The sequence below is a fragment of the Phyllobates terribilis genome, unplaced genomic scaffold (genome assembly GCF_046119375.1).
Source record: "Phyllobates terribilis strain yellow unplaced genomic scaffold, ASM4611937v1 Scaffold_334__1_contigs__length_2070977, whole genome shotgun sequence".
Taxonomy (NCBI): domain Eukaryota; kingdom Metazoa; phylum Chordata; class Amphibia; order Anura; family Dendrobatidae; genus Phyllobates; species Phyllobates terribilis.
In genome coordinates, this window is record NW_027363094.1 from 1,881,654 (window position 1) to 1,894,964 (window position 13,311).

General features: G+C 44.2%; 5 non-coding genes and 1 pseudogene across 5 annotated transcripts; all 6 read left to right on the plus strand.

The window, feature by feature from the left end:
* The first annotated feature begins 403 nt into the window (after positions 1-403).
* On the plus strand, positions 404-594 carry LOC141221761 (U2 spliceosomal RNA). The gene has a single exon (XR_012289717.1). It is a non-coding gene; the product is annotated as a U2 spliceosomal RNA (small nuclear RNA).
* Positions 595-1,682: 1,088 nt separating this feature from the next.
* Positions 1,683-1,873, plus strand: LOC141221772 (U2 spliceosomal RNA). The gene has a single exon (XR_012289718.1). It is a non-coding gene; the product is annotated as a U2 spliceosomal RNA (small nuclear RNA).
* A 1,123-nt stretch (positions 1,874-2,996) lies between these two features.
* LOC141221775 (U2 spliceosomal RNA) lies at positions 2,997-3,187 on the plus strand. The gene has a single exon (XR_012289719.1). It is a non-coding gene; the product is annotated as a U2 spliceosomal RNA (small nuclear RNA).
* A 6,197-nt stretch (positions 3,188-9,384) lies between these two features.
* LOC141221757 (U2 spliceosomal RNA) lies at positions 9,385-9,587 on the plus strand (annotated as a pseudogene).
* Positions 9,588-10,708: 1,121 nt separating this feature from the next.
* LOC141221777 (U2 spliceosomal RNA) lies at positions 10,709-10,899 on the plus strand. Its single transcript, XR_012289721.1, has one exon. It is a non-coding gene; the product is annotated as a U2 spliceosomal RNA (small nuclear RNA).
* Positions 10,900-12,018: 1,119 nt separating this feature from the next.
* On the plus strand, positions 12,019-12,209 carry LOC141221778 (U2 spliceosomal RNA). The gene has a single exon (XR_012289722.1). It is a non-coding gene; the product is annotated as a U2 spliceosomal RNA (small nuclear RNA).
* The last annotated feature ends 1,102 nt before the right edge of the window (positions 12,210-13,311 follow it).

The window sequence follows — 13,311 nt, forward strand, 5'->3', positions numbered from 1 at the left end:
GCTCTGAGCCTTTATATACCTGCGCACAGCAGCAGCCACCTTCAGTCTGCTGCTGGACAGCCAGCAGCAGCAGCAGCAGGAGAGGTAATTAATCAGCAACCCTCCTGCTAAGGGTAGACAGCTGCTCGTTCCACCCCCCCCCCGCCTTAATTGGTTCTCCTCCCTTCCAACGGTGTTGAGGCGGGTGGGAACAGCCGGGGGTTGAGGGTACTGTGCTAAAAGAGGTGGAGTTATGCAGATCTAAAACGCGTGGATTGCAGCAGCAGCAAGCCGAAAAGTGCAGGCATGTGAGGGATCTAGAGGTTGACAGCATGTCTTCTTAACGGGAGTCCAGGTGGCCATCTCCACAAATGGACTTTTCAGAATCCTTGGGTGGCACCGTAGTCGGAAACCAATTCTGGTTATCGCTTCTCGGCCTTTTGGCTAAGATCAAGTGTAGTATCTGTTCTTATCAGTTTAATATCTGATACGTCCCCTATCTGGGGACCATATATTAAATGGATTTTTAGAACAGGGAGATGGAAAAAGAGCTTGCTCTGTCCACTCCACGCATTGACCTGGTATTGCAGTATCTCCAGGACCGGTGCACCCCTTCTTTAATGCAGTTTCTAAAATCAGAAAGAATTGAATTCAATGCTTTTTGTTCATTTTGCTTGTTTGTCGGATTTTGGGATGGACTCTTTGGCTTTGCTTTTCTTCTCCTCATTGGATTTTTCATGTTAAAAGTTGCAGAAGCCAGATGACAAGCTCATTTTGGTTCAACTTCAGCAACTGTGCATTGCATTGCCATGTAATGTAATGTAATGCAATGCTATCTATCTAGCTCTCCCTCTATACTTCCTTTTGGATAAACAGACATATTAGGCAAGCATTTTGGAGCTTTCACCTAAATAACTACAGGTGGTGAGATAAGCTGCACAATATAATTGACCTTTCAGTATATTGTTGCACACACACCATCTATTTAGCAAATGCCCTTGTTATCAACAGCAGCCTTTTAAACTCACCTGAGCTAACAGGTATGTGAGCTGGTTACTCTGCTGCGCTTAAAATTTCTTTTTTGGTTTGCTACAATGCCTTTTCTGAAATGTTGTCTCCCTCTGCTGGAACACTGACTTCTTTCATTTAATGCCTGCAGACTATAAAAGAGAAACCAACCCAAAAAGTTTGGTTGATTAGTCTGTGGCATTCTTTTAAACTGTTGCTTATGGCGGTCTCTGTGAGCTTCTCAGTGACATTCAGCCATCCAGGTAGCCCGCCTGCAGTAGACGGAATAGGCTCTGAGCCTTTATATACCTGCGCACAGCAGCAGCCACCTTCAGTCTGCTGCTGGACAGCCAGCAGCAGCAGCAGCAGGAGAGGTAATTAATCAGCAACCCTCCTGCTAATGGTAGACAGCTGCTCGTTCCACCCCCCCCCCCCGCCTTAATTGGCTCTCCTCCCTTCCAACGGTGTTGAGGCGGGTGGGAACAGCCGGGGGTTGAGGGTACTGTGCTAAAAGAGGTGGAGTTATGCAGATCTAAAACGCGTGGATTGCAGCAGCAGCAAGCCGAAAAGTGCAGGCATGTGAGGGATCTAGAGGTTGACAGCATGTCTTCTTAACGGGAGTCCAGGTGGCCATCTCCACAAATGGACTTTTCAGAATCCTTGGGTGGCACCGTAGTCGGAAACCAATTCTGGTTATCGCTTCTCGGCCTTTTGGCTAAGATCAAGTGTAGTATCTGTTCTTATCAGTTTAATATCTGATACGTCCCCTATCTGGGGACCATATATTAAATGGATTTTTAGAACAGGGAGATGGAAAAAGAGCTTGCTCTGTCCACTCCACGCATTGACCTGGTATTGCAGTATCTCCAGGACCGGTGCACCCCTTCTTTAATGCAGTTTCTAAAATCAGAAAGAATTGAATTCAATGCTTTTTGTTCATTTTGCTTGTTTGTCGGATTTTGGGATGGACTCTTTGGCTTTGCTTTTCTTCTCCTCATTGGATTTTTCATGTTAAAAGTTGCAGAAGCCAGATGACAAGCTCATTTTGGTTCAACTTCAGCAACTGTGCATTGCATTGCCATGTAATGTAATGTAATGCAATGCTATCTATCTAGCTCTCCCTCTATACTTCCTTTTGGATAAACAGACATATTAGGCAAGCATTTTGGAGCTTTCACCTAAATAACTACAGGTGGTGAGATAAGCTGCACAATATAATTGACCTTTCAGTATATTGTTGCACACACACCATCTATTTAGCAAATGCCCTTGTTATCAACAGCAGCCTTTTAAACTCACCTGAGCTAACAGGTATGTGAGCTGGTTACTCTGCTGCGCTTAAAATTTCTTTTTTGGTTTGCTACAATGCCTTTTCTGAAACGTTGTCTCCCTCTGCTGGAACACTGACTTCTTTCATTTAATGCCTGCAGACTATAAAAGAGAAACCAACCCAAAAAGTTTGGTTGATTAGTCTGTGGCATTCTTTTAAACTGTTGCTTATGGCGGTCTCTGTGAGCTTCTCAGTGACATTCAGCCATCCAGGTATCCCGCCTGCAGTAGACGGAATGTGGCAATGGAACGCTGGCTGCGCGTGTCATAATAGGCTCTGAGCCTTTATATACCTGCGCACAGCAGCAGCCACCTTCAGTCTGCTGCTGGACAGCCAGCAGCAGCAGCAGCAGGAGAGGTAATTAATCAGCAACCCTCCTGCTAAGGGTAGACAGCTGCTCGTTCCACCCCCCCCCCCCCGCCTTAATTGGTTCTCCTCCCTTCCAACGGTGTTGAGGCGGGTGGGAACAGCCGGGGGTTGAGGGTACTGTGCTAAAAGAGGTGGAGTTATGCAGATCTAAAACGCGTGGATTGCAGCAGCAGCAAGCCGAAAAGTGCAGGCATGTGAGGGATCTAGAGGTTGACAGCATGTCTTCTTAACGGGAGTCCAGGTGGCCATCTCCACAAATGGACTTTTCAGAATCCTTGGGTGGCACCGTAGTCGGAAACCAATTCTGGTTATCGCTTCTCGGCCTTTTGGCTAAGATCAAGTGTAGTATCTGTTCTTATCAGTTTAATATCTGATACGTCCCCTATCTGGGGACCATATATTAAATGGATTTTTAGAACAGGGAGATGGAAAAAGAGCTTGCTCTGTCCACTCCACGCATTGACCTGGTATTGCAGTATCTCCAGGACCGGTGCACCCCTTCTTTAATGCAGTTTCTAAAATCAGAAAGAATTGAATTCAATGCTTTTTGTTCATTTTGCTTGTTTGTCGGATTTTGGGATGGACTCTTTGGCTTTGCTTTTCTTCTCCTCATTGGATTTTTCATGTTAAAAGTTGCAGAAGCCAGATGACAAGCTCATTTTGGTTCAACTTCAGCAACTGTGCATTGCATTGCCATGTAATGTAATGTAATGCAATGCTATCTATCTAGCTCTCCCTCTATACTTCCTTTTGGATAAACAGACATATTAGGCAAGCATTTTGGAGCTTTCACCTAAATAACTACAGGTGGTGAGATAAGCTGCACAATATAATTGACCTTTCAGTATATTGTTGCACACACACCATCTATTTAGCAAATGCCCTTGTTATCAACAGCAGCCTTTTAAACTCACCTGAGCTAACAGGTATGTGAGCTGGTTACTCTGCTGCGCTTAAAATTTCTTTTTTGGTTTGCTACAATGCCTTTTCTGAAACGTTGTCTCCCTCTGCTGGAACACTGACTTCTTTCATTTAATGCCTGCAGACTATAAAAGAGAAACCAACCCAAAAAGTTTGGTTGATTAGTCTGTGGCATTCTTTTAAACTGTTGCTTATGGCGGTCTCTGTGAGCTTCTCAGTGACATTCAGCCATCCAGGTATCCCGCCTGCAGTAGACGGAATGTGGCAATGGAACGCTGGCTGCGCGTGTCATAATAGGCTCTGAGCCTTTATATACCTGCGCACAGCAGCAGCCACCTTCAGTCTGCTGCTGGACAGCCAGCAGCAGCAGCAGCAGGAGAGGTAATTAATCAGCAACCCTCCTGCTAAGGGTAGACAGCTGCTCGTTCCACCCCCCCCCGCCTTAATTGGTTCTCCTCCCTTCCAACGGTGTTGAGGCGGGTGGGAACAGCCGGGGGTTGAGGGTACTGTGCTAAAAGAGGTGGAGTTATGCAGATCTAAAACGCGTGGATTGCAGCAGCAGCAAGCCGAAAAGTGCAGGCATGTGAGGGATCTAGAGGTTGACAGCATGTCTTCTTAACGGGAGTCCAGGTGGCCATCTCCACAAATGGACTTTTCAGAATCCTTGGGTGGCACCGTAGTCGGAAACCAATTCTGGTTATCGCTTCTCGGCCTTTTGGCTCAGATCTGTAATAGGTCTAGTCATTTGGCTGTCTGTGCGTTAACTCTTGGCCCTGTGGCATCGCCATTTTATGGCTTAAGCCACTTGCTGCTATAAGGAGTTGGCCAGTAGACACGACTAGCGATAATGGGACGCATTCGATACGCTGGGCCCGGTGAGGCTCGAGTGAAGTTTGGAATCCAGATTGATGTGGAAGAAGGCAAAGAAGGAATCTTTACCCTCAGCTTCGTGGTGAAGGAGATTTTGTTTGGACTCCTTGAAGTGAAGAAGGAAGAAATCTTGTGCCTCCAGCAATTCAAAAGCAAGTATAATCTTGTATTTACTTCTATGGCTGTTTGCAACAATTTCTATGATTGTTTAAAAAAGAATCTGGACAATCAATATTTGGATGGGCTGACTTTTGTCATCTTGTATTGCTCCAAAGAGGTACCTCTGACTGTTTTCATGTACAACCCACATGTGGACTTGGCTTTGATTTATGCCTTTCTAAATAGGCACTGCTATATTACCAAGGTGGCAGTAAAAGTCATGAATGAGGAGGAACTATGGACCGGTAAATATCGTTTCATGGTCAAGTTCCGGGAAAGTCCTGATGAACCAGGGGGTATACATTATCCTCCATCAAATTTTTCCATTGGGAGTGAGCGGGGTTACCTGTTCTTCCCCAATGCGCCCAGGTTTTGTCGTCATTGTAGGAGGTATGGCCATACTCAGGAAGCATGCGACATCAGACAGATTATTTGCAGGAAGTGCAATGAGGTGGGTCATTCTTCCAATAATTGCAAAAATGAAATAGTCTGTAACCTCTGCGGAGAGAAGGGGCATGCCTTCAGAGACTGTATATTCCATCCTGGTTCATATGCGGGGGCAGCGGGAAGGGGAAGGAGAAGAAATGAATCTCCTGCACCCACAGCTACAACTCCGACTGCTCCAACTCCGACTGCTCCGATATCTACTCTGGCTTTCCTGGATGAGGAGGAGGCTCGGGTTGCTTTTCCAGAACTGGTTCGTGTGAATGTAAGAGGAAATATGGAGCTGGCACCTGAGCCACCGGTGCAGAGGGCCGCGTCTGTGGCTTCAGATGTCAGTGAGTCTGAGACGATAACTGATGATCGTATAGGCATGGAAGTGGCCCCGGTGGAGGATCTGGAGGCTGAAATTCCAGACATGATGGTTACATTGCAAGGGGAAGAGGAGTCTGATCTGACCAGAACACCGCATGTGGCCTGGAGCGATGTCGTTTCTGACCTTGAGGAGGAGGGAGGTCAGGGGGACTTTGACCCCCAGCGGCGGGATTATAGTTCAGATGAAGATGGAGGCGCTTCAGTGAAGAAAAAGAAGAAAACTGAACCATCCTTTTCCCCTTTAAGTGACTGCAGTGTGAGTCCAGCCCGGGTGTACCCTACTGCATCCGATCCCCAAGATGTGTCTTTTTTGGGGGAAGGCACAAACTACGATATCTGCACGTCCAGCGTCCTACCCCCAGAAGGGTTAGGATGATGGACAGGTGGGCATGTTGTCGTGACCTGCCACATCAAATTAATAGATGGGTGCCCAAGTTGCTCTCAGCATCTTGTCGCTAAATGTTCGACTGATTAAATCTGAGTCGAGAAGAGTGGCAATTTTGGACTACTTGAGCAACTTGGATGCGGACGTATACTGTGTCCAGGAGTGTGGGATCTCCGATCCCTTAAGTGAAAATGCATGGCCTTTAGGTCAAAGTGTGTGGTCTGGTTCTGTATGTAATAAAAATTGTGGGGTAGGTGTTTTGGTGAAGGGTTATAGTGTTAAGATAGAAAGTTACATGGTGGTGGAGGCGGGGAGGTGTGTAATATGTGAGTTAAATTGTAGGGGGTGGAGGGTTAGGGTGGTAAATATGTATGCACCAATAGATAAAGGGGAGAGGCTGGAAATTTTTGAGAAATTATGTTTTTTTTTATCTGGCAAAATGCCAATAATTTTTGTTGGAGATTTCAATTGTGTGACGGAGGGGGATAAGATGGATGTTACAGGTAAAAGACTCAAGAGTCTTGTGGCGGATTTTTCCTTACAGGATGCTGCGGAAGTTTTTTTAGGTAATCCACCTCCTGCGACCTATAAGGCCGACAGGGGAGGCATAGAGTCTAGAATAGACCGTATCTTCTTTTCTTCACAAAATGTTATTTGTAGGAATTTCCAGCAGGAAGATGTTCCCTTCTCTGACCATGTGTGTTTGAGGGCACGTCTAGAAGGTAAGATTTCCTTTGTATATGGTGGTGGCGTGTGGAAACTTAATGTGCGTTTGCTGGAAGATAATAGGATCATGCGTGATTTTAGGCGAATGTATGTTAGGTGGAGGGATAAAAAAAGTGATTTCAGGAATGTGCTTGAGTGGTGGGACTGGATGAAGAGTGAGATTGTTTTTTTCTTTAGAAAAAGGGGCAGGAGGAAAGCAGCAATGAATAGAGCAAAATTTAATGATTTAAGCTCTAGACTGGAGTGGCTGAGGAAGTTAAGGATGATTGGAGTGGATGTGGATGTTTTGATGTGTCAAGTGAAAGAAGAAATTAAGAAATATATTGAGGGTAAAGGGAAAGAAATTATTTACCGTTCTAAGATTGAACATTTGGAGAAAAATGAGAAATGCACAAGGTTTTTTTTTCAAAAAAGTTTTTGGGAAGAAAGTAGATATGGATGAGGTGGTGAATGGTGATGGGGTGTGTGTGAGTGGGAAGGATGTGATGCAGGAGGTGGTGTTGTTTTATAAGGAGTTGTATGGGGAAAAATGGGTTGATGATAGGATGTTGACTGATGCTTTGGGGTGTTTAGAAGGTTGTTTGGGTGAGGATGAACGTGAAATATTGGATGATGTAATTGTGTTGGATGAAGTTAAAAAAGTGGTGATGTCTGCGAGTAAGAATAAAACACCTGGGAAGGATGGACTGCCCGTGGAGTTATATGTTAAGGAATGGGACACGATGGGAAATGACTTATTGGAGGTGTGCCAGTATATGTTCACGGAGAATATGTTGAGTGAATCTATGAGAGATGGGGTGGTGGTTTTGGTTCATAAGAAAGGTGATAAAAAGGATTTGGGGAATTGGAGGCCAATCACCCTTTTGAATGCAGACTATAAGGTGTTTAGTAAATTGTTGGCTAGCCGGATGCGGGAAGTGATTGGCGGTGTGGTGGATGAAGATCAAGTGTGTGCAGTGCCTGGGAGAAGTATGACTGAAAATTTGGTGTTGTTGCGTGATGTGATTGGGGATTGTATGAGTCGTAAGCAGAAATGTTTGTTGTTTTCGGTTGATTTTGAAAAAGCTTTTGACCGTGTGTCACATAGCTTTATGTTTAAGGTTTTGTCTAAGATGGGTTATTCCAGGAATTTTGTAAACTGTGTTAGGAGTTTGTATTGTAATGTTTCAAGTGAATTTTTGGTGAATGGGTGGTTGAGTGAGAAAGTGAGAATTAAATCAGGAGTGCGTCAGGGGTGCCCTATGTCCCCTTTTTTGTTTATTAGTGTGATTGAAGTATTGATGTGTATGGTTAGGAAGGATAAGGTTATGAGAGGTGTGATGATTCCTGGGAGTAATGGAAAGGATGTGAGAATTCTAGGTTACATGGATGATGTAGTGATTGTGAGTGGGAATATGGCTGTGATGAGTAGGGCAAGGTTGATATTAAGTTTGTTTTGTAGTGTCTCAGCTTTTAAGGTCAATTGGACTAAGAGTTCCTTTAAATGTTTTGGTGAGAGGAATGTACGGATGGATGGTGTGAGGTGTGAGGATGGTGCAATAAAGGTGCTTGGGATTAAGTTTAATGATGATTTGAAAGGAAATGAGAGTTGGGAAGATTGTGGGGTGAGAGTGGTGCGCAAGTTGAATTTCTGGCGAATGAGAGAATTAACTCTGACTGGGAAAGTTCTGATTATTAAGGCGGTTATTTTGCCTATTTTGTTGTTTGTTGCGAATGTATATCCTGCTGCTTTTAAGAAAATTAGGAAAACTGAGAAATTCATCTTTAATTTTCTTTGGGGAAGTCGCATGGAGAAATTGAAACGGGAATATGTCTATAAGTTATGTGTAAATGGTGGTTTGGATTTTCCAAATATTGATTTCTTTTTAGGGATTAGTTACGTGAAAATGGTGGTGGTGGTTCTAGGGAAAAGTAATAAGTGTGCTTATATGATGAAGTATTCGGCTGGATGGATGCTTTATGGCTTAAAGTGGGTCAAAAGGGATGCTAGAGTGCCTGTTGCTTTTAAGTGTCCTGTATGGTATGGTTGTGTTGAGAAATTTGTAAGGAAGTATGATTTGTTGTCCGTTAACATGAGTGATTTTAGGCAAAAGAAGAAAGTCATTAGGATGGTGCGTGAGCGTGAGGTGGTATGTAATATCCATGGGTTGAGAGGGGAGGAAGTAACCGAGATGTGGAGAAAATTAAGTATAGATGGTGTGACTAACAGACAGAGAGATATCGCTTGGATGATATTGCATGACATTTTGCCTGTTAGGGATGTGCAAAAGAAGAGGGATTTAGTTAAATCTGAGGTATGCCCGAGGGATGGATGTGGTTTGAGAGAGCATGTTAGACATATGGTATGGGATTGTGATTTTGCATATGATGTATGGAAGGGTATAGGGGGACTTTGTAAGGAATTGGTGGGTGTAAAGTATGTTAATTGGAAACTTGCTATGTTTGGGATGGGTGCATGTAGTAGAATTAAGGATAGGATTTTATGGTTGTTGGTGGTGTGTGTAATTGAAAGTTTGTGGGATGCGAGGAATTTGTTAGTTTTTAAAAGGAAGAAAATGTCAGTTAATGAATGTTTGAGATTGATTCTGTCACGTATGTATGTAATATACCTCTGGGATCAGGAACGTGGAAGTATTATAGATGCTGAAGGGATCTGGAAGTTTAAAAAGTGGAGGTTTTTGGTAAAGTTTAATTAGTAGTGTATAATGTACCTGATGATAAGGTTTGGTTTTAATTTTGATTATATACCAAGTGTGATGAAAGGCTAAGTGTCAATGAAAGGCTTTTGTAAGTCGATTTGATTGAGCTTATGCTCCGGCCTATCTGATTTGGTTAAAAAAAAAAAAAAAAAAAAAAAAAAAAAAAAAAAAATCTGTTCTTATCAGTTTAATATCTGATACATCCCCTATCTGGGGACCATATATTAAATGGATTTTTAGAACAGGGAGATGGAAAAAGAGCTTGCTCTGTCCACTCCACGCATTGACCTGGTATTGCAGTATCTCCAGGACCGGTGCACCCCTTCTTTAATGCAGTTTCTAAAATCAGAAAGAATTGAATTCAATGCTTTTTGTTCATTTTGCTTGTTTGTCGGATTTTGGGATGGACTCTTTGGCTTTGCTTTTCTTCTCCTCATTGGATTTTTCATGTTAAAAGTTGCAGAAGCCAGATGACAAGCTCATTTTGGTTCAACTTCAGCAACTGTGCATTGCATTGCCATGTAATGTAATGTAATGCAATGCTATCTATCTAGCTCTCCCTCTATACTTCCTTTTGGATAAACAGACATATTAGGCAAGCATTTTGGAGCTTTCACCTAAATAACTACAGGTGGTGAGATAAGCTGCACAATATAATTGACCTTTCAGTATATTGTTGCACACACACCATCTATTTAGCAAATGCCCTTGTTATCAACAGCAGCCTTTTAAACTCACCTGAGCTAACAGGTATGTGAGCTGGTTACTCTGCTGCGCTTAAAATTTCTTTTTTGGTTTGCTACAATGCCTTTTCTGAAACGTTGTCTCCCTCTGCTGGAACACTGACTTCTTTCATTTAATGCCTGCAGACTATAAAAGAGAAACCAACCCAAAAAGTTTGGTTGATTAGTCTGTGGCATTCTTTTAAACTGTTGCTTATGGCGGTCTCTGTGAGCTTCTCAGTGACATTCAGCCATCCAGGTATCCCGCCTGCAGTAGACGGAATGTGGCAATGGAACGCTGGCTGCACGTGTCATAATAGGCTCTGAGCCTTTATATACCTGCGCACAGCAGCAGCCACCTTCAGTCTGCTGCTGGACAGCCAGCAGCAGCAGCAGCAGGAGAGGTAATTAATCAGCAACCCTCCTGCTAAGGGTAGACAGCTGCTCGTTCCACCCCCCCCCCCGCCTTAATTGGTTCTCCTCCCTTCCAACGGTGTTGAGGCGGGTGGGAACAGCCGGGGGTTGAGGGTACTGTGCTAAAAGAGGTGGAGTTATGCAGATCTAAAACGCGTGGATTGCAGCAGCAGCAAGCCGAAAAGTGCAGGCATGTGAGGGATCTAGAGGTTGACAGCATGTCTTCTTAACGGGAGTCCAGGTGGCCATCTCCACAAATGGACTTTTCAGAATCCTTGGGTGGCACCGTAGTCGGAAACCAATTCTGGTTATCGCTTCTCGGCCTTTTGGCTAAGATCAAGTGTAGTATCTGTTCTTATCAGTTTAATATCTGATACGTCCCCTATCTGGGGACCATATATTAAATGGATTTTTAGAACAGGGAGATGGAAAAAGAGCTTGCTCTGTCCACTCCACGCATTGACCTGGTATTGCAGTATCTCCAGGACCGGTGCACCCCTTCTTTAATGCAGTTTCTAAAATCAGAAAGAATTGAATTCAATGCTTTTTGTTCATTTTGCTTGTTTGTCGGATTTTGGGATGGACTCTTTGGCTTTGCTTTTCTTCTCCTCATTGGATTTTTCATGTTAAAAGTTGCAGAAGCCAGATGACAAGCTCATTTTGGTTCAACTTCAGCAACTGTGCATTGCATTGCCATGTAATGTAATGTAATGCAATGCTATCTATCTAGCTCTCCCTCTATACTTCCTTTTGGATAAACAGACATATTAGGCAAGTATTTTGGAGCTTTCACCTAAATAACTACAGGTGGTGAGATAAGCTGCACAATATAATTGACCTTTCAGTATATTGTTGCACACACACCATCTATTTAGCAAATGCCCTTGTTATCAACAGCAGCCTTTTAAACTCACCTGAGCTAACAGGTATGTGAGCTGGCTACTCTGCTGCGCTTAAAATTTCTTTTTTGGTTTGCTACAATGCCTTTTCTGAAACGTTGTCTCCCTCTGCTGGAACACTGACTTCTTTCATTTAATGCCTGCAGACTATAAAAGAGAAACCAACCCAAAAAGTTTGGTTGATTAGTCTGTGGCATTCTTTTAAACTGTTGCTTATGGCGGTCTCTGTGAGCTTCTCAGTGACATTCAGCCATCCAGGTATCCCGCCTGCAGTAGACGGAATGTGGCAATGGAACGCTGGCTGCGCGTGTCATAATAGGCTCTGAGCCTTTATATACCTGCGCACAGCAGCAGCCACCTTCAGTCTGCTGCTGGACAGCCAGCAGCAGCAGCAGCAGGAGAGGTAATTAATCAGCAACCCTCCTGCTAAGGGTAGACAGCTGCTCGTTCCACCCCCCCCCGCCTTAATTGGTTCTCCTCCCTTCCAACGGTGTTGAGGCGGGTGGGAACAGCCGGGGGTTGAGGGTACTGTGCTAAAAGAGGTGGAGTTATGCAGATCTAAAACGCGTGGATTGCAGCAGCAGCAAGCCGAAAAGTGCAGGCATGTGAGGGATCTAGAGGTTGACAGCATGTCTTCTTAACGGGAGTCCAGGTGGCCATCTCCACAAATGGACTTTTCAGAATCCTTGGGTGGCACCGTAGTCGGAAACCAATTCTGGTTATCGCTTCTCGGCCTTTTGGCTAAGATCAAGTGTAGTATCTGTTCTTATCAGTTTAATATCTGATACGTCCCCTATCTGGGGACCATATATTAAATGGATTTTTAGAACAGGGAGATGGAAAAAGAGCTTGCTCTGTCCACTCCACGCATTGACCTGGTATTGCAGTATCTCCAGGACCGGTGCACCCCTTCTTTAATGCAGTTTCTAAAATCAGAAAGAATTGAATTCAATGCTTTTTGTTCATTTTGCTTGTTTGTCGGATTTTGGGATGGACTCTTTGGCTTTGCTTTTCTTCTCCTCATTGGATTTTTCATGTTAAAAGTTGCAGAAGCCAGATGACAAGCTCATTTTGGTTCAACTTCAGCAACTGTGCATTGCATTGCCATGTAATGTAATGTAATGCAATGCTATCTATCTAGCTCTCCCTCTATACTTCCTTTTGGATAAACAGACATATTAGGCAAGCATTTTGGAGCTTTCACCTAAATAACTACAGGTGGTGAGATAAGCTGCACAATATAATTGACCTTTCAGTATATTGTTGCACACACACCATCTATTTAGCAAATGCCCTTGTTATCAACAGCAGCCTTTTAAACTCACCTGAGCTAACAGGTATGTGAGCTGGTTACTCTGCTGCGCTTAAAATTTCTTTTTTGGTTTGCTACAATGCCTTTTCTGAAACGTTGTCTCCCTCTGCTGGAACACTGACTTCTTTCATTTAATGCCTGCAGACTATAAAAGAGAAACCAACCCAAAAAGTTTGGTTGATTAGTCTGTGGCATTCTTTTAAACTGTTGCTTATGGCGGTCTCTGTGAGCTTCTCAGTGACATTCAGCCATCCAGGTATCCCGCCTGCAGTAGACGGAATGTGGCAATGGAACGCTGGCTGCACGTGTCATAATAGGCTCTGAGCCTTTATATACCTGCGCACAGCAGCAGCCACCTTCAGTCTGCTGCTGGACAGCCAGCAGCAGCAGCAGCAGGAGAGGTAATTAATCAGCAACCCTCCTGCTAAGGGTAGACAGCTGCTCGTTCCCCCCCCCCCCCTGCCTTAATTGGTTCTCCTCCCTTCCAACGGTGTTGAGGCGGGTGGGAACAGCCGGGGGTTGAGGGTACTGTGCTAAAAGAGGTGGAGTTATGCAGATCTAAAACGCGTGGATTGCAGCAGCAGCAAGCCGAAAAGTGCAGGCATGTGAGGGATCTAGAGGTTGACAGCATGTCTTCTTAACGGGAGTCCAGGTGGCCATCTCCACAAATGGACTTTTCAGAATCCTTGGGTGGCACCGTAG